Below are 20,217 nucleotides of genomic sequence, written 5' to 3' on the forward strand. Positions count from 1 at the left end.
CCTCTTTTCAAACCTATTCTAACGGCATGAGAGGTAGTGTTTCATTTCAACCCCATCACCGCGATCACTCACAGGTAGGCAAAGAAACTGTACATAATAACCACAAATAAAATCAAAATCAATAACAAGTCAATCAAACAAAACGACCCCCCCCCCATTGACATATAGAATTGGTATAAAATCGTGTCGCCCCAAAAAATTCCCATGACGCGGAAATGTCATGAGCCCCCCCCCCCCCCCCCCCGGCCTGTTGACACCCCTGTGCCCCGGAGAGAGGTCTGTCTGACGCTCCAACTAGGCAACGCAGCCCGGTTGACGTTGCCACACAGTGCGCGGGAACCAGCGACTTTTGTCTCTCTCTCGCTTTGTTTTTCCCACATGTGCCACCAGCGCAATTCTGCCCAGCCGCCTATTTCCATGGCCGTGCATTTAATTTCAAATTGTATAAAACAATCAATTCTCATGTGTACTTATTTACTTTTATTAGATACCGATACTCTTACCGATTCCTTCCGATACCGATACCGATGCTTGAAAATTGTAACAATTAAAATTTTAAAATAATAATTATTAATACTAGTGGGCGTGTATTCTACTCCAGTTATAAGCATCAATTTACCACAGTGTTGTTTGAAATATTCACAAATTACATCAGAATGTTAAAATCCCTGTTATGTAATCATAGAACGCAGGTTTTCACACAATATTACTGCAAAATAAATTAAAACTTCGAATTTTGCATAACTCTCGAGATAATTAGACTCCTTGAAAGTGTCGCGCGATATTTTTCCGCACTCAACGAAATTCCAAAATGCTGGAAAAGTATCGGTAAATAAAATCCGACAGAAACTTCCCGATCCAGACACCGGCATCAGCATACCTAACTTTATTTTAATTTATTTGGGATTACAGCCTTTTCCAAGTTTTCCCGTATCAATGTACTATACATAAACTCACATGTTCCTTTTCTTACTTTGTCGACATCTTTTGTAACAAAAAAACATTCCACTATTGATACAAATCACTTTTGATATACTGAAAATCCAAATTTTTGTAAAAAAAAAATGATGACAATCCCAGGTTCATAAATCAAAGATTCTAAACACTGTGGAAGAGGAATTGCACAGTTTATATTTTTTTTGCAGAATGTCTCTCTGTCTTGTACGAGTATGTATCTATTACACTCAAACATACGTAATATAATGTATATCTTCCTTATTTCCACAAATACAGTAAGGGTTTTGTACAATTTGAGCAGAATCAGAAGATATACGACATGAACCCCACGCTATCCATTCCTCTATGTCGACTACATAGACAAGGACATACACTCTCAGCCTCCGTCGACTGGTGCTTACACCATTTCACGAAATAGCGAGAGCGAGGCGGACAGGAAACGTGCATGTGTGGAAAGGGAACGGTGGAAATGAAGCGACAATTCACGCGAGGTGCAACCCCTCCAGAAAAAAAAATAAGGAGAAAAAGTCCTCCGTCATCCACAAGTCGGAAATCACCGCTCCTGAGAACAGGAAGTAACGTGTGAGTAGATTCTTCAGAGTCTGCTTTTGACAGATGAGATGCCATACGTAACATTACTCCCCCCCCCCTTATTCCTCATCTTCATCCCGACTCTGATCTTGTCTCCGTCTTGAATTTAATGTTTTTGGAAGCCAGACTCCTGAGACCTGCAATGATGTTACTGGAAACGTTGGTCTGTTGACTATGTAGACTCGCTTCATTAGATCTATTTAAAGAGACGAGAGAACATGGCGGAAAACAGAACAAATGAAGGGAAAAAGACCTCTGGTTTCTTGGATTCCTTCCATCCACGGATTTTGTGAACCAGGAAAGAGGAGGGGGTAAGTGTGTGTGTGTTTAAGAGTGATGTATCCTGTGGTAATTGGCGTTATCGAGTGTTGCATCACGTCGTGAACCTCCCAGCAGCAACTATCATGGCGTTGATGGTTTTTCACGTGAACCGGGAAATCAGACCAGATGGTCCAGATAATCTAGCTTGACTTGAGGAATGTCCTCTTCGCTCGGAAGAATTCGCGGCTTCCCTCTGAAACTTGGAAAAAGTGCGAAGGAAAACAAGAGTTGCCTGTCGCGTCCGAGAAAGAAAAACCTCGCTGCCAATGACTCACGTCGACTTTGGACATGACGCAGAGGTACCAACGCAATTTATCTTGCTGCTCAGGTGAGGCCCTCAAGCAACACTTGGGAATTTGAACCAAGAGGATTACGTTATTACTTTCGCTAAGACCCTATAACGTTTTTACCTTTTACACTAGTGGAGAAAAAAGGAAGTACAAATAAAAATAAGCGAAAACGGAATTAAAAATAATTTACATACATACCTACTAATTACAGTTTACAGCAGTGGTTCCGAAAGTGTGGTAGTTTGGGGCCTTGGCTGGCTTACAGGGGCGCCGCGAAGGGTTCCAATATTTTCAATGAAATGACACTTAGCCTACTTACATGTGAGTCTACACATGTTTTAATTAGTTTTTACACATAAAACGTTTCTGAATTTGAAGCATGTATTTATTTTTTAACTTAAGGCAAGCAACATAACACAATAACTGAGCGTTGCAAATGTTAGATAGGCCTACATTCTGACTTGGGCACCGCGGAAAAATCTTGAAACAGTAAGAGAGTCGTGAAGCGAAAACGTTTTTGGAACCACTGGTTTAGAGGATTCTTGTTGGGAAACCTGATGGTAAGAGACTTGTAGGAGAGCCATGACGAAAATGTAGGGATAACGTTGACATGGATCTAAAGGAAATCGGTAAGGATGGAAAAGATTCGATTGACCTTGTCCAGGATAGGGACTGATGGAAGGCTTGTGTTGCTGCAGGCATAAACAAAAGGAAGGCTAGAGAGTTATTTAGTTCATACTTTACAAACCTTAGATATACACATACTAGGACACGGTGGATGAAAAAGACTCCAAAAAGCGTCATAATAATCTATGGTAGGAAGTGTGCAGTTGTGGCAAAGTCATAATGATCTATGGTAAGGAGTGTGCACTTGTGGCAAAGTCATAATGATCTATGGTAACAAGTGCGCAGTTGTGGAAAGTCATAATAATCCATGGTAAGAAGTGTGCAGTTGTGGCCAAGTGATAATAAACTATGGTAAGGAGTGTGCAGTTGTGGCAAAGTCATAATGATCTATGGTAAGAAGTGTGCAGTTGTGGCAAAGTCATAATGATCTATGGTAAAAGTGTGCAGTTGTGGCAGTCATAATGATGTATGGTAAAAAGTGTGCAGTTGTGGAAAGTCATAATAATCCATGGTAAGAAGTGTGTAGTTGTGGCCAAGTGATAATAAACTATGGTAAGGAGTGTGCAGTTGTGGCAAAGTCATAATAATCCATGGTAAGGAGTGTGCAGTTGAGGCAAAGTCATAATGATCTATGGTAAGAAGTGTGCAGTTGTGGCAAAGTTATATTGATCCATGATAAGAAGTGTGCAGTTGTGGCAGTCATAATGATATATTGTAAGAAGTGTGCAGTTGTTGTAAAGTCATAATGATCCATGATAAGCAGTGGCGTAGCGTTATAGTACGCCCGTACGCCCGGCGTTCCCAGATTTAAAATTTCAAAAATGCTAAAATGCTGTGATTATAAAGTAAAACGTGACTAATTTCAAATATGTTTGACCTTCATGGCATTATAATAGCTATTTTTCGCGATAAGCTTGCAACGCTCCACTCTCAACACTCGTTCTAGCATCTCTTTTCAATGCCTTTCCCGCCGGACGCCGAGCAGGTTCGGCGTACAGGACTCCTATATTCCTTGCTGCCTTTATGGAGGGAAAGCTTCCATTTCTACAGCGCGCGCGTAAATGGACTCTCTTACGCCGGCGTACGAGAGGTCTACCGTGATTGGTTCATGTGACCCTTCCTGCCTTCTGAAGCAGACGACAGCGGTAGAATTCCTACCCGGTTCTTCGCTCTCATGCAACTCGTGCTATGTGATGCTACAATACGCAATATTGACTGACGTAACTTTACCAATCTCAAATATACTGCTTCTTAATGGTCACTGCATTGTATGATTTATCGCACGAACAGCGATGTGCATTAGAAACTAAAAGATCAACACAGTTTTTGTGAAGTAAGTTGGTGAAGTCCTCGTGGTAGAAATTCAGCCTGTTGCTGCTCTACCACTTAACCCGCAAAACTATTAAATTTTTTTATTGTATTTTTTCGTTATTATCTAACTGCTTAATATTGTGTCAATGGAAATGTTTAGCATTCATTTGAAAACTCTTAACATCGAATGGTCTCTGGACAAAATTATTTTAAAATGTTTATCAGCATTCTCAAGATGTAATAAACAGTGGTCTGAATTACTAATCGGCACTGTTACGTCAGTAGAGTGTACGATATTTGGATCATCCACTCTGCTTTGCACAGTGCGCCAAGACGACAGAGGTCCCTGGTTCAAATCCCAGCGTGAGCACGGGTGTTCTTTGTCAGTGTCCCTTCATCAATATCATCACTCATATTCATATTCGCGATTAACCAAAAGTGGTAGAAAAGCGAAGTAAAATAAACCAAATCAATGAGTAGTTGGATCAACCACAACAATGACGTCTGCTGTTGTTCAAAGGCGCTTGTGATTCAGGTAGGTTTTCTAATGACTTGCGTCATGCAGAAAGGTATAAAACACCAGAGTTCAAAACATTTGTGGCATAGTGAGGCATCTAATTGTCTAGCTAAAACATGCATGGATGATGTTTTATTGAAAACCCAGCTGACTTCAGGCAAATAAACAATACCTGTGGCGACTAATACCATAAGTAAGTTATTAAGCAAGAAAGGGCCGACCCTTCCTTCGGACTTGGCGTACCCGCCCGAAATGTCCATGCTACGCCACTGATGATAAGAAGTGTGAAGTTGTGGCAAAGTCATAATGATCTATGGTAAAAAGTGTGCAGTTGTGGCAAAGTTATAATAATGTATGGTAAGAAGTGTGCAGTTGTGGCAAGGTCATAACAAACTATGGTAAGTAGTGTGCAGTTATGGCAAAGTCATAATGATCAATGATAAGAAGTGTGCAGTTGTAGCAAAGTCATAATGATCATGGATAAGAAGTGTGCAGTTATGGCAAAGTCATAATGATCAATGATAAGAAGTGTGCAGTTGTAGCAAAGTCAAAATGATCTATGATAAGAAGTGTGAAGTTTTGGCAAAGTCATAATGATCAATGATAAGAAGTGTGCAGTTGTAGCAAAGTCATAATGATCTATGATAAGAAGTGTGCAGTTATGGCAAAGTCATAATGATCAATGATAAGAAGTGTGCAGTTGTAGCAAAGTCATAATGATCAATGATAAGAAGTGTGCAGTTGTGGCAAAGTTATAATAATGTATGGTAAGAAGTGTGCAGTTATGGCAAAGTCATAATGATCAAAGATAAGAAGTGTGCAGTTGTGGCAGTCATAATGATCTATGGTAAGAAGTGTGCAGTTGTTGCAAAGTCATAATGATCCATGATAAGAAGTGTGCAGTTGTGGCAAAGTCATAATAATCCATGGCAAAAAGTGTGCAGTTGTGGCAAGGTCATAATAAACTATGGTAAGTAGTGTGCAGCTATGGCAAAGTCATAATGATCCATGATAAGAAGTGTGCAGTTGTGGCAAAGTTATATTGATCCATGATAAGAAGTGTTCAGTTGTGGCAAAGTCATAATGATCTATGGTAAGAAGTGTGCAGTTGTTGCAAATTCATAATGATATATGGTAAGAAGTGTGAATTTGTGGCAAAGTCATAATAATCTTTGGTAAGAAATGTGCAGTTCTGGCAGTCATAATAATCTATGGTAAGAAGGCCACAATAATCTGTGGTAAGAAGAGTGCAGTTGTATTTCCCTATATAATCTGTTAAGCTTGTAGCTCATGCGGTCCTTCCACCATTCCATTGATCACGAATATCAACGCCGTCTGTTGAGATACTGTAAATTTACAAGATCTTCGTTTCTTCACGACTTAGACCGATGCATAGTTCCTTCTCCTAGTCTGGCACAACAGGAATTCTCCTGAAACAATTCGATATAACATTCATCCTTGAGTAATAGCTTTTTTTTTTGTCGGCGCAGCGTTAAGTCAGGAAAGAATTCCACTCAAGTTAGAGTTACACCCATCTCCTTTTCTTTGAGCGATTCCTATTCCTTTTTTCCATCTATTCCTTCACCTCCCCTCATCCCCTCTCCCTTCCTCTCACTTCTTTGTAACGTGTCACTTGTAAGACAACGGCGAAACTCTTGACGTGGTACTTTTAAGTAAAGTGTTGTGTCAGTATTCACGGACCAATCAGAATCTTTCTCGCCACTCCTTCTTTTCGGACGTAGATTTGTACTCCCACATTAGTGCATAGAGAAATAAAGAGCACCCTTTTTTTTCATTCCTGCAAAGGCTTCGCCAAAAAAAGAGAAAGAGGAAACCCTGAGGAGAAACAAAAAAGCACAAAAAAACAATAAAAAAAATGGACAAAAGACCACGATATTTTCCTTAAGGGGTCGAAAAAGACACGTAGACAAGGAGATGTCTGTGTGTGTATCGGGCACCATGAGGAAGATGCACTTTCCTTTATTCTCCAAAGAGATCTTCCTCTCCTCTTCTTCTCGTGTGATGGGGCAAAAGATGCCGAAAACAGGTTTTGTGGAATAGCTCTTCCCCACCCACCCCTCTTTTCGAGATATGGCGACTCATTACCATTCAGAGACGGGGGGAGGGGATCGTCTTCATTGTATGAAATGAGCGCAGTTGCTCGCGTAACATGAAAGGGTTCCGAATGAAATGGTCGAACTCCATGGTTGCAGCTGGAGGCTGGACGCATGGAGACGATTCTTCATTCTTCTCTTCTCTTCGTCCCTTTGATCAATTCTCCAGCTTCTTAAACTAATGGGAATAAAGAAAAGTACAAAATATTACCGAAAAAGAAAAACCTGTCTACATAACCGTAAGTGGTGTCCTAGGGCTTCAACTCTCGCCTTTGGTGTAGGTTGTCTCGGGTTCGATTCCAGGTGGGATCTCCCAAAATTTCGTTGCTGACCCAACGTCCTGAGGACAATTGGGAAGCTACTTGAAGGAACAATGTTATGCTAGTGCGTAGTGAAAATAAATGTGGTTTGGCACTATCTTGGTGCAACCCATTCAATTGGTAGCAAGTCTGGATTTGTAATATGTATTTCTATCTCAACTTCTTACTGACGTAACATCTGTTGCTTGTTACATAAAACACATTGAAGTACCGAATATAAAAATAATATCTGTATGTGCTAAACTTTAATTCATTGATTGGCCTTATTTTACTTCGCTTCTTGTGCCACTTTTGGCTAATTTGCGAAGATGGGGATGAGTGATGATATGATGAAATTGATGAATGGACACTCACAAATATCCATACCTAGGCCGGGATTCGAACCCGATCCTCCTAGCGTCGTAGCGCGATGTGCTAACCACTCCACCGCGGGCGCCGGCGCGAAACTTTGAGATGCAATGGAATGACGTAAGCTGATATAGACTACGTTTTTTTTAATGTGCAGACGCACACCACTGTTTACAAACAATTTGCAATATTAATATATTAGGAACATCCTGTATCATTTTGAGTTAGTCTTTAAATCCACATTTTGCACAGAAAGGCTAATCGGGACTGAACCTCCGGGTATCGAACCCGGTACCACAAGGCTACCGGGAGGCGTATTTCACATGTGCACATTGAAAGAGAGATTGGGGGCGTGGTTTGTGTATGAATGCTCCCTATTGGCTAGCAGACTGCTTCAATGATATAGGATAGGACACTGGCATATATTTCATTGACTTGCGCGAACACTTTCTGTAAACCACAGACTACAAGCAGAACCTTCTAGTGGGAAAAATACAACGCAATCGGATAGTAATCAATACCCGAAAAGCGAGTAGACTTTCTTATTGGAAATAAAAGCGGCAATAATTTTTAAAATGTTGCGTTGGATGAAAATTCTTATAGGATTATTTAATATATTGGGTCATTTTCCGCTTTACGTCATATGCAAACAAGGAGCATTTTTAATTCTTACTTTAAAAATCTGTCAAAACCTTGTGTAGCGTCAAAACCTTAATTTCGACTACAGAAGCGCGCGGATATTTGTTTTGTAAAAAGTTGTTACAAACCAGATATTACATACCTATTGGAAACAACAACACAAGATGAAGAGAGAGGAGTTTCTAAAAAGAAAAGTAGATGGCAACACAAGGTGAAAGAATATAAATAAATCGCTGGAGGATATAAGTATGGATTTAGTGAAAGTGAACTACAATAGAAAGATGTAGAAAAGATCAAAGCAATGTATGAAAAGTAGAAAATAGATAGAAAGGGAAAATATAAGTGGTTTACATCATTCAACAAGTTCAAGCCTATAGTCAATTGTTAGGCACGCCATAGAAGTACTCAATAAAGAAAAAATAGACCAGCCAATCAGAAACTTCTCCATTACAAGCCACGCCCCAAATCTCTATTTCAATGTGCATATGTGAAATACGCTACCGGGAGGGGTCATATCCTATGTATGAGAACGTATCTATACCTATAATGGCTAAGTAAATTCCAACGAACTGTCCTGTAAATTAGATTTACCAGAGCCCATGGATGGCTTCTGTATTAACACGCCAGATGGCATTACTTCCCTAAATGCTCTACAGCGAATCATCATCCCATGTGCCATACTCAAGGCATTCTTAAAATTAACTTCAAGAGCATAATTAATCTTGTCGTTTCCATATAATAAAATAGATTCGGAGGATTATACGTTGTGATGCTTATTTAATTCTCATAAGTGTAGTCTTGCTACAAGTAACCAACTAATTTAAGTGAAATATCAAAAGTTTCCATCCTCAAACATAATGTCTGGTACTTTGGACTATGATATTCACAGCCAGTAACTAAGGTAATTTTTAATGCATTAACGTTAGAAGTAACGGGAAAATGAAGTTAAAATAACATGAAAAAAAAAAAACCGGCCCAATTTTTTCTTCCCAAGTCAAGTCCATTGGGTGCAATGGTGAATTCAAACTGACTCATTGCTGGCAAACAGGTCACAATTTCCATGTTAAATGTTCTCTCTCATCTTTTCTACTATGCTATGAAGATTGAGGAGGTTATAAAAAATAGCCCAAAAGGAAGAGTCGCTTCTTTGCCTCGCCGAATTAAATGTCTCGCCCGCTGATTTGTGATTCCGTAATGATTAATGTCTTCCAGCGCCTGAATTATGATAATGGAAAGAATGGACGAAGAAGACGATGTGTGCATGCAACTGGTGCGAGGTGTTCTGGACCATGAAACATGAGGTTCGCATTCAACCAATTATCGATTCCTTAAAGCAACTAGACGCACAAATGTAGCGGGGATGATTTATGGAATTATTTGTATTGGGGAAACATCGTGAGGAGGAAGATGCAAATTTCGTCAACAGATGGAGCAAAATTCACGTCACCTTCATTTTCTCGAAACACAATAGAAATGTCATCATTACTCTCCTTGTTAAAAAATATAGTTTTGATCAATATTGCTTTTCATTTCTTGTTACAATACAGTACAAATAAATGCTAAATTGATTAAGTATATTTCACTAATGATAAATTACCCAGAGACAAAGAACATATTTATAATTTATATAAAGCATAGCGCCTAGGTAATTGATGAAGTACTACAGATTTCATTAGCAGAGGCAGCAGGAAATCATTAAGCTATTGCCAGGTGCCTGGGCTTATTTAGTGTTGAAACTTCTCGTAGAATAAGTATATTTCTATTTTAAGAAATCTTTTTAATCTCTTCATATAACAAGAGTAAACAATTTAGTAGTGGTAGAAGAATAAATGGTATATTGTTTCCTTATTTAATTAATTACTATTGCCTCATTCTGAATTTGCAATGTATATGACATTTACATTAAAATTATTTTATACATAAGTCCATTTTTCTTTCAAACAGCAGAACATGACGTGCTTATACATTCGCATCATCGAAAGAACAAAAGATGACGACGATCCTTGCTTCCCCTTAAAAATAAATAAATATGTCTGGATGACTTAAAGTAGACACGGCGAATAAGGAGAAAATATAGAGGAGGTATTAGGAGTTCAACCCTTCATTTTCGAACAAACTATCAAACTTTTTGAAGCGTACGATGAAATGGATGGACTAAGAAAGAGGATGTTCTGAAACACGCAGATTGAAAAAGACGTTTCTTGAAATCAATGGTCCAAAGAAGATCCAGGGTGGTAACAGATATCCTAAAATGTGTGGGAGTAATAAGAAAGTAACTGAAGGGCGATTAGAAGCAAATATTACACTGATAGATCCAGGATGGAGTACATGAACCAAATTGCTAGTGAAGTAAGCTAAGAAAGCTAAAGAGAAGTGATGACTTTGACAGGAATACAGAGAAAAATGCGACGAAGTACGATGAAAATATGAATCGGTACGAGGAGAGGCTGGTAAGTATTGAGCCTTACCCAGAAAAAAAAAATCGGCTAAGAGGCTGAAATTTGAAGGGTGTGCTGGTCAATTCTTTTATATGTAATGGTGAAAAAATCGGCTATCTATGATTTTAACTTCCCTTTGTTTTTCAGGTCCAAAGTGAAAATGGCAGCACCTCCAGAAAGCTCTCCAAAAGCGTCATCCTGTGACAATGCCTCGCCACACACTGCAGGTGAAACAATGGCGGCACTGACCTCCTTAGGCTTTCATCCACCCTATTCGCCTGACTTGGCTCCACCTGACTATCATCTGTTTCCCCATCTGAAAAAAAAAACCCTAAAGAGACAACGATTTGGGAGTGTTCAGGAGAAGAATTTTATTTGTAGGGACTTAAGAAGCTGCAGGACAGCTGTCGCAAGTGCATTGAGTTCCTGGGGGAATATGTAGAATATTGTGGCAGTTACAGCTTCCTAGCTCAATTTTCTCTGGGTAAGGCTCAATACTTATAGCCTCCCCTCGTACTTAGGCTTTGTCCGAAATATCCAAAAAGCAGTCTTGAAGTATAGTCTTGTCGGAAGTGACGTCACCTAGTGCAGTTTGAAAGCGCCAATTAAACGAGCGATCAATCCCGTAGGGTGCAGCACGCGAGATTGCAGAATTCTGAACTCGTTGTTTCAAATCGTGGAAGTCGAAAGCCAATCAGATGTTGGTTGTAGTTCTTCTAATGTGTGGAAATGTAAGTACAGGGAGGTTATTTCAGTCGTTCACCGCCAGCCTGTCGGCCGTTCAGCGGACTCTTCATGCAACAGGTCCCGGCAAATTGCGTTCAGGAAGTCCGTAACAGAAACCGCTTGTTTTGTAATGTTTCCACTTTTCACAATTACAGTTACAATTACAATTGAAATAAGCACGTACCTTGTCGCAAGGATGCTGTGTGTGTGGAAAAGGTGTCCTCCCAAATACAAATATTTCTGGCACCTTATTTCTGACAGAAAATCTTAGATTAGTCATCGCTACTTTATCCTCAGTTGTCGCGACAGCGCCGGCAGCTTATCGGGGGTTGGGTGAGTTGTCTGTCAGCCGCGAGAGGGCGCTTCATACTGCACGTGTCGGCAGTGATGCCAACCGTAGGGACATGTCCCTAAGCATAGGGACTTTTCACTAAATTTCTCCCGCGTAAGAACGTAGGGACAGATTGTGCCAAATGAGGGAAAACGTAGGTACTTTTTTCAATCTTGGTAAATGACATTTTATGAATTAGTTTATCTGGATACTTTAGCGAAGAGGAGAAAAAAGAACTAACAAATCTCCATCAGAATTTTGAAACATGTTATCGGTTACCAAAAACTTTCAAGGCAAGTTCCTTTTTGAAAACATTTCCACTCTCGCGAAAATAGTGCTAACATTGCCACATTCTATAGCGGAAACGGAAAGAATATTTTCAATGTTAAGTGATACAAAAACAAAAAAAGGGCCTCCCTGATGGCGCAGTGGTAGCGTCGTCGCCTTGTAATCAAGGGGTCCCGGGTTCGATACCCGTGGAGGCACAAGTGGTTCGGATCCCACTTTAAACTGTAGGTCCAGTCCCGATTAGCCTTACTGTGCATAAAGTGGACTTAAAACACCAACTCAACTCAACAAAAACAAAAAAGGGAAATAAAATGGGACCAGAATTGTTAAAGACTGCAGGGAATACAGCATCACCAACCAACATCTATCTCTGCACAGCAGCAGCATGTATGACTTCAAATAACATAATCAACAGTAAACGACTCAACGTTATTCATTAGGGGTGTGCGGGATCCTTTACTTTAAAAAGTCGTTAATTCTCGACGTTTTCTGCCTTGTAAGTTTCTGGAACTTATCGAAAATTGTAAGTTTTTATTCTAGAAATGCAAAAACAATCACTTAAAGTGAAAATGACTTGTAAAATTCGAGATTTCCAGTGCTTCGGGAAATTTCGAACATTTCCCGTCCCGAAAATTTTCCGACTTGGTCGTGAAATTGCAAATTTTTCAGTCCCGAATGTCGGGATTTAAAAAAATTACCGTCCCGATCCCGTCCCGACCCAAAAAATTCTGTCCCGCACACCCCTATTATTCATTAAGGCAAGAATTTCCAATACCGGACCCTTCTGTAATTTCTATGCTACGTCTTATACTCACGAAATAATTATTCGTGATGATTTATCTCAAGTTAACATGTTGGGGTGAGGGGGAAAAAATGTTAATTAACGTGTAAAAGTTGTAAAATAAGCATTTCAATTCTCGCAATGATTCTCCGTATACAAGTATGGTAGCCATATTTGTTGATATGAACAAATTACAATTAGTTACGCTGTCTACACTGTTGATTTCATACTTGGAGAGCATGGATTGTATAAGAATAGCGGAAGAGAACAGTAAAAAAGTTGTTAATGTTATACAGATTGTTAGGTGGAGTGTGCAGGAGGGCTAATTAATAAACTTATTCATTTCAGTATATTGCCCAAAGAACATGCTTACATGTGACAGCGACAATCACGATGTAGAAGAACTGATTTGATTACAGGTAAATTTGGCAACATTACATCAATCATAAAATTGCAGGATACGAAAATGGCGTCTTCGATGATGTTAAAGTGATACGAAAAAAATATTTTTTATCGGTTCGTAATCACAATTACCGCAAAACCATTCAGGAATAGCCCCACTGAGCATTCTCGGTAAGGTTAGGTTAAGTTAGGTTAGGCAAGGCAAACATAGTTAAAATTTGGGCTCGAAAAACGGGTAGCCCAACAAACCATTGACGGATAGCCCCACGAACCATTCAGGTACAAAAAGGTAAAGTGTTCCCCTGTGCATAGCACCACGCCATGAAGGCGTATAGGGGGTGTGAGGGTAACGCCCCACACTTTCTTGATCCGGTCGTGAGTGGGGGTGATGTGATCAGCATCACGCCCCTGACCGCCTTTACCCCCCAGGGTTTCCCCCAGGTACCCATGTTATTCGACGCTGGGTAGGCGCCGGGTCCGCTTCCAGGTACGGTTAGGTTAAGTTAGGATAGGCAAATGTAAATTCGCTCCTTCATTAATTGTGGAAGCACCGAGCAGAAAGATTTGGTAAGTAAATGTGTATATTTTATCTTCTGTTTTGCATGCTCATGAGGTGATAATTTTTTTAGTCGCTTTACTTGGCGTAGGGACATTTGGTCAGTTGTAGGGACATTTTGACTACGTCTGTAGGGACATTGCCGAAAAATGGTTAGCAACACTGTCGGCTACCAGACTAGTCAGTGTACGTTCAAGTTCACTTCTGTTTGCGTTTATCAGTACGCGTGTTGTTTATACTGTGTTGCTACTCATGGCCAGTGCTTTATTGTGTGTTAATTGTTATTCATTCATTAGTTATGTCGTTAAACAAATATAGTCTTGAACAGAGAGTTTTTATGTACGATAATTACGTGAAAACGAATTCTTGCAGAAAAGTGAACCTAAGAAACGTGTTGTATTGCTGTTAAAGGAGGTCATTTTCAACATCTCTTATAACACAGGAGGTTAGTGATCATCATTATTATTACTTTTAAATATCATTTTACGCTTTCGGTTTGCTTTATGCGCCGGGATGCTGTCTTCCCTTTCTGACAACTGACGATAAAGTAGCGATGTCTAATCTAAGATTTTCTGTCAGAAATAAGGTGCCAGAAATATTTGTATTTGGGAGGACACCTTTTCCACACACACACACACAGCATCCTTGCGACAAGGTACGTGCTTATTTCAATTGTAATTGTAACTGTAATTGTGAAAAGTGGAAACATTACAAAACAAGCGGTTTCTGTTACGGACTTCCTGAACGCAATTTGCCGGGACCTGTTGCATGAAGAGTCCGCTGAACGGCCGATACGCTGGCGGTGAACGACTGAAATAACCTCCCTGTATAAGAACTTTTTAAAATGCTATGTGATTTCTATGGCGAAAAACAAGAGATTAAAACGCTGGGAAAACAATGTGGTCTTAGTTTTATCCACCGATCATATTTGGCGCTTCAGTCGAAGTGCAATTCGAAAGATGTCCGCTTCCAGTCCAAGACTTCGAGACTGAACTGCGATACCATTTTCAAAGGATGGTACGGTCTTGCTCTTGCACCTTTCGGACACGGCCTAAGACCTATATTCCACAAATACGAGTCAAAGAAAAGAAGAGAAAATTGGGAAGGGAGTATGATTGGAATCATCGTAGAAGTGTCGGATTGTAAGAGACTGAGTCACCCAAGCCCTGATGATGAAGAATATACCGGGTGTTCTATTAATACTTGAGGGGTTACAAAAATTTATTGCAACACGTTAATGTATGAATTGTTAAGCTGAGAGTTCACATCCCTGCCACTAGGCGACACTCAAATCACCCACATCACTCACAGTGTCTTGTGCAATGTTTTGGCCCGCAAGATCACCGGACCTTACACCGTGTGACTTTTTTTGTGGGGTTTCATCAAAGACAGGATATTCGTCCCACCAATGCCGCGTGATATCCCAGCCCTAAGGGAGCGTATCATCACTATCGACAGGCCCATGTTGATGCGAGTGTGGCAAGAAGTGGACTAATGTGTTGATGCGTGCCGTGTCCTCCGTGGTGCACACATTGGTCATTTGTAGGTGTTAAAAAAACTGTTTGAGTTTCTCGTTTGTTCTGGACTGGTTTCATTAACGGAAGTTCAGTTCTTTACTTGCAATAAATATTTGTAACACCTCAAGTATTTATGAAACACCCGGTATTTTTATTGATGACCAATTTTCATCTCACAAAAGAGGAGAAAACAGTATTATTGCCCTTTTTTTATCTCTAATTTCATTGTTGTTGTTTTTAAATATTGTCTTGAACACACAGAACCGAAAACATTCCAATTAGTGAACCCAATAACGCATTAACGTGCATAAACTGCAAATGATGCACTTTTTGGTGTGTCAAAATACACACAAAAATGCATAAGAAGGCACTTTTATCAGCTGATGTTCCTTGTGATGCAGTAAAAATGCATCAATTCGGAAGATCAGACAATATCATTTCAAAGATAACAAAATGACACATTTAGCTGTCAATCGATGCATTAAAAATGAAATTTTGTTATATTTGAAATGATCTTGTCATATCTTCCCAATTGATGCATTTTAGTGCATCACATAGAACATCATCTGCTAAAAATACCCTTTTATTGTCAAGGCGTTTACTTCGTTAACGTCGAAGAACTGAAGCAAGCCGCCGCCACGAACGTGGGTGGGGATAAATAGCGGGCGAGTTGTTTTCGTCCAATCACATTCAACCTTCAGCCAATGAGCGCAGCTGTCATTCTGCTCGTCTACTCCACGTGGAGACTCAGTCACATGACTGCGGATACCCTGTTGCCGTAATTTGCAACTTCAATGTGGAGACCGTGGGAAGGCGGAGGTACAAGGTGGCGTAGAGTAGATGTGTGGCAACATTGTGCGTTGAATGTGATTCAGTAGCGGCTGCTGCCTATTCGCGCACTCGCACGTGCACACCCAAATAAATGTGCAATGTAATTGATTTTTATTATATTTATTCATTGAAAGCTATTTCTTCAAAACAGCATATGTTTCCGGGCCACACCACCTTCCACTTACTTCCTTACGTCAGCATTTCTATCTGAGTAACTCGCGTCGAATGAACCAGCATGAACACAATTGGGAAGTGCACACAGCTGCACATCGAAATGGCGCTGTGTTCGACGGCGGATAGAGGAAGCAAAAAGGCTCTTATGGCCTGGATCAAGAGCTTTCCTTTCGGACTCGCTTCGCACAAAAAATTGTGACATAGTAGCTACGGACATGCGCTGTTCCCTCTTCGTCATGTAGTGTTGCAATCTTTCCACTCCTTACCGTGTGACGGAGTCGAGAGCAACACATGCAACATTGCAAATTGAGGGATTTTTTTTTCCTCAGGAAGGGAAATTTTGATCTCTCTCACCTCTCGCGGTTCTGAGCAAAGCATTGAAATCCGAATGAGGGGTGGGCGGGAAAGGAAGGGGAAAGGGCGTGGCGTGTAGTCACGAGCGTATTCAACCATGCAAGGCCCAGTTGCGATGAGTGGAATACGTTGATACAGGTGCTGGGAAAATAGTTTTACAAAATGTCAGCGGTTTGAATTAAAAAACATTCACAATGTCGTAGGAATTGGAAGTTCAACGAAAATTTCAAATAACTTGTACTATTATGTCACTGATTTGAGATATTTTTTGTAAAGGTGCTGGCAAGAACTAGTTGCATTTGATTAGGGTTTCGAGGGTCCTCATTACAATGATCAAAGTGAATAAGTACATTAAAAATGGTAAATAACTTAAGTGTACGATGAAATGTATATGTGGCATTAAACTTGGGTTTCTGATGGGACATATTTACATTGAAGAAAGATAATACGAGACATTATTAAAACACGGCAATTACACAAAATTCTGGCAATATTATTATCCTTTACAAAACATAGCAGTTTATCGGTATAGCGTTGCGAGTGATTTTGTCTGGTCATCGAATGCTGAATTTTCTAGAGACCAAACAACACATCTTCTCTCGTGATCGATTCAGGCCCGTAGCCAGGTAGGGGCGGGGGGGGGGGGCTGAGCCCCTCCTGATACTGCCGCCAGCCCACTTGACATTCGGTAACATTATTTTATATTTTAATTTGTTTGAGGTGAAGAGTTAAAATGTAGACAGAATATATTATTTTGTTCTCAACTTCGTTCGTCCATCTTGTTTATGAGCAGAAGTCGGCAAGTGTTTACAAGATTCTCTATACTTTAGAAAGTTATTTTATAGGGGGTATTCTTTATCTGTACCTTCCCTGCGACTTTGACGTCATCATCCCCATTCCTTCCACATCTGAGTCAAATGTCAACAGCTCCCAAGTTTTGGGAACAAAAGGGAGTTTTATTGCTTCGGCCGGGGGTGGAATGTACCCATGAGTATTACCATGCAAATTGTCCATGACTATTTTCATTAATTTTTCATTTGCATCCTATGTGTTTTAAGCGATGGATTTTTATGTATGCTGGTGCAGAAGTTTTCAACTGCTTGTTTTGAGTTTTCTTTTAATTCTTGAAGCTCTTATTGGGTCAAATAAAGTGCACGAACATGGTGATGGAAAATTTGCACGGTAATACTTATGGGTCCCACTGTACGGTAGGCACCATGATTGAAGTGAATATTGTACATTTTAACATGTATGATATAAATATCTGTATCATCAAAAATTGTAAGGAGTGTGTATGTCATTAGCAGCCATTAGCACTTCAAGAGATGTTTTAGAAGATATAGAAAAAAAACTGTAGTATTTGTATGATATTTCTAAATTTTATATGTTAAATTAACATAATGACCCCGACATACATAATTTACCTTCATTTAATATAATACTGTTAAACTTTTGAAAAATGCACTTGGTTTACAAAGCCACCCTATAACTCGTGAGCCCCCCTCAATATCAGTTCTCGCTACGGGCCTGGATCAATGAAAAAGAATCACTAGGGTATTTCGATTTTGTAATAAACCTTGCTTTTTTTTAAAATTTTCATGAAATATACTCTGCTATCGTCTCATTATCAGGGAAAGGTGCGTCATAACTTGGATTGCAAATGCGATTAGCAGAAACGGGTAGGAATAATTTAGTGGGAATAAAAACACCTCTTCTGGACGCGAGGTCAAGGTGCACACCCATAGGCCTAGACCACGAGCCGCCACTGATGTGATTGTTGCACCTGGTTGGCGCGCTCCGTGGACTTCAAAGCCAGCCGGTCGTTAACGTAGCTAGTGGGGGGTAAGGGGTGACCTTCCACGTAGTACACCCAAATGTCAACCTCACTCCACGTTAGTACACCCTGGACTGAAGACTAACGAGGCTCTGGCGACTGGCACTATGGCCAGTATAATTTTGTGTGTGTTGTACTGTTTTTTGTCTTTGTGTGTGCTGAGTGCCCGTTTACAGCCTCAGCTTTTAACAGAAGTCAGAAAATTTTAAGATTTTTAATTATGCAACGTTAGAGTTGTTCTTTGTAATGATAAGAGGGGTTGGCCCCCGTATAATGTGACGGGTGCAAAATAGCCTAAGTGCTGACGCTCCCAAAATTTTACATTCAATTCAATTCAATTCAATTAACGTAGCTAGCGCGTAGACTATATACATTTCTATGTGTATTTTGACAGACAAAACAATGCATCATTTTCATTTTATGCACGTTACTGTGTTATTGTATTAACCAGTGGCGTATACTGGGTTAAGAACCTGGGCTATTGCACCATATCATAGTGTTCGAATGGCCAAAAATTTGCTCGTGGGGGTGTTTTTGTTTCTTTAACTCATTTGGGGTGGCGGGTTGAAGTGATGTGACTCTGTGATTAAAAATATATACCTCATAAATAAAGCATGGAAATGTACACTGTCAGTAAGGAAAGGATTTCAAGAATTTCATTCTTATTTGCATAAATTAGAGGCCCATAGTGTGAAATATTATGTAGGCCTATATACGAGAATAAAAATAAAATTTCAACCTACCTATTTTCACAATTTTAAGTGCGGGTACTCCTTGTTGGTGCAGTAATAACGTCGTTGCCTTGAAACTAAGGGGTATATGCTAAGGGGTATATGCCATATGCAACCCTGTTCTCTCTCCTGTAACAGTTTGACTCCACAATTCCCCGATCCCGGGGAAATTACATGGTGGGAAAAAATGGTTTGCAACATTGATCGGAGCCCTGTCAAGCTTACCCGTCGCCCCCGTGGAGTTGCCCGCCAGCTGGGCCAGCCGTCTCGCGAACTCAAAGAAAGCGGGCAATGTTTCCAACTTCTAAGAAATCAGGTTCATCTTCTTATTGAAATGAACAATTTTATGCACATTTTCTGATAGATATTTTTTCTGTATTTTATTCCCCGAGTCTGGGCTTCGCAGATAGCCTTGATAGCCCCGAATATACGCCTCTGGTATTCACCACGAATGCGTCAATTGGAATGTTTTCGGTTCTGTGTGAAGCTTTCCTGGCGACGAATGATGAAGAGATTCTCTCCGGCTATCGACCAGGTGAGTTGTGGAAAGGAGTCCAGGCTTTCGAGAGCTAACGTCACTCTCATCTTCAGGGTAGAAGCGATTTCTATCTTGTAAAATACTTAAATATTGTCAGTCTACAGTAAAAACGGTACATTATTCTTTTCAGCAGAGTACAGACACTCTGGTAGGTGACATGTGTGACATCTGGTTTTGTTCTAGCACACCTCTGCTGGTAAGACATTTTCCCGAGTACCTTAAAACATCTCGCAAATGAACATCACGTACAGTCAGCTGTCCATACCAAAAGATATACACGCCACAACCAGAACCGCAGCAAAAGCTTACAAGTTCATGAACAGTGCAAGGAACCTCGGAATCAACCATAATTCAACCAAGATTATCCTCGCTATGCGTACCGTCAAGCGTAAATCTTTTATTTCCTCATTTAAAATTTATGAAAAAGGGGGGGGGGGGTGCATCTCGTTTTCGCCGGTGGAATTTTTCGCTCTCTTCTGAGATCACCAGAAGTTCTCCGGGGGAGGGCTGTGACAGGTAAGATATGCCAGAACTAATTTTTTTCCGTCTTGCAAGAAATATAGTCTGTCTGCAGAAATACCTTTGCAGCGCCGCGCGTTCATGTAAATCCCATGGGTGAGGACGATTTTGAATATGCACTTCGGCATATTACATGCAATTTTATGAAGCATTAAAGCTCCT

This window comes from Lepisma saccharinum, chromosome 14 (genome assembly GCF_977018435.1).
Source record: "Lepisma saccharinum chromosome 14, izLepSacc3.1, whole genome shotgun sequence".
NCBI lineage: Eukaryota > Metazoa > Arthropoda > Insecta > Zygentoma > Lepismatidae > Lepisma > Lepisma saccharinum.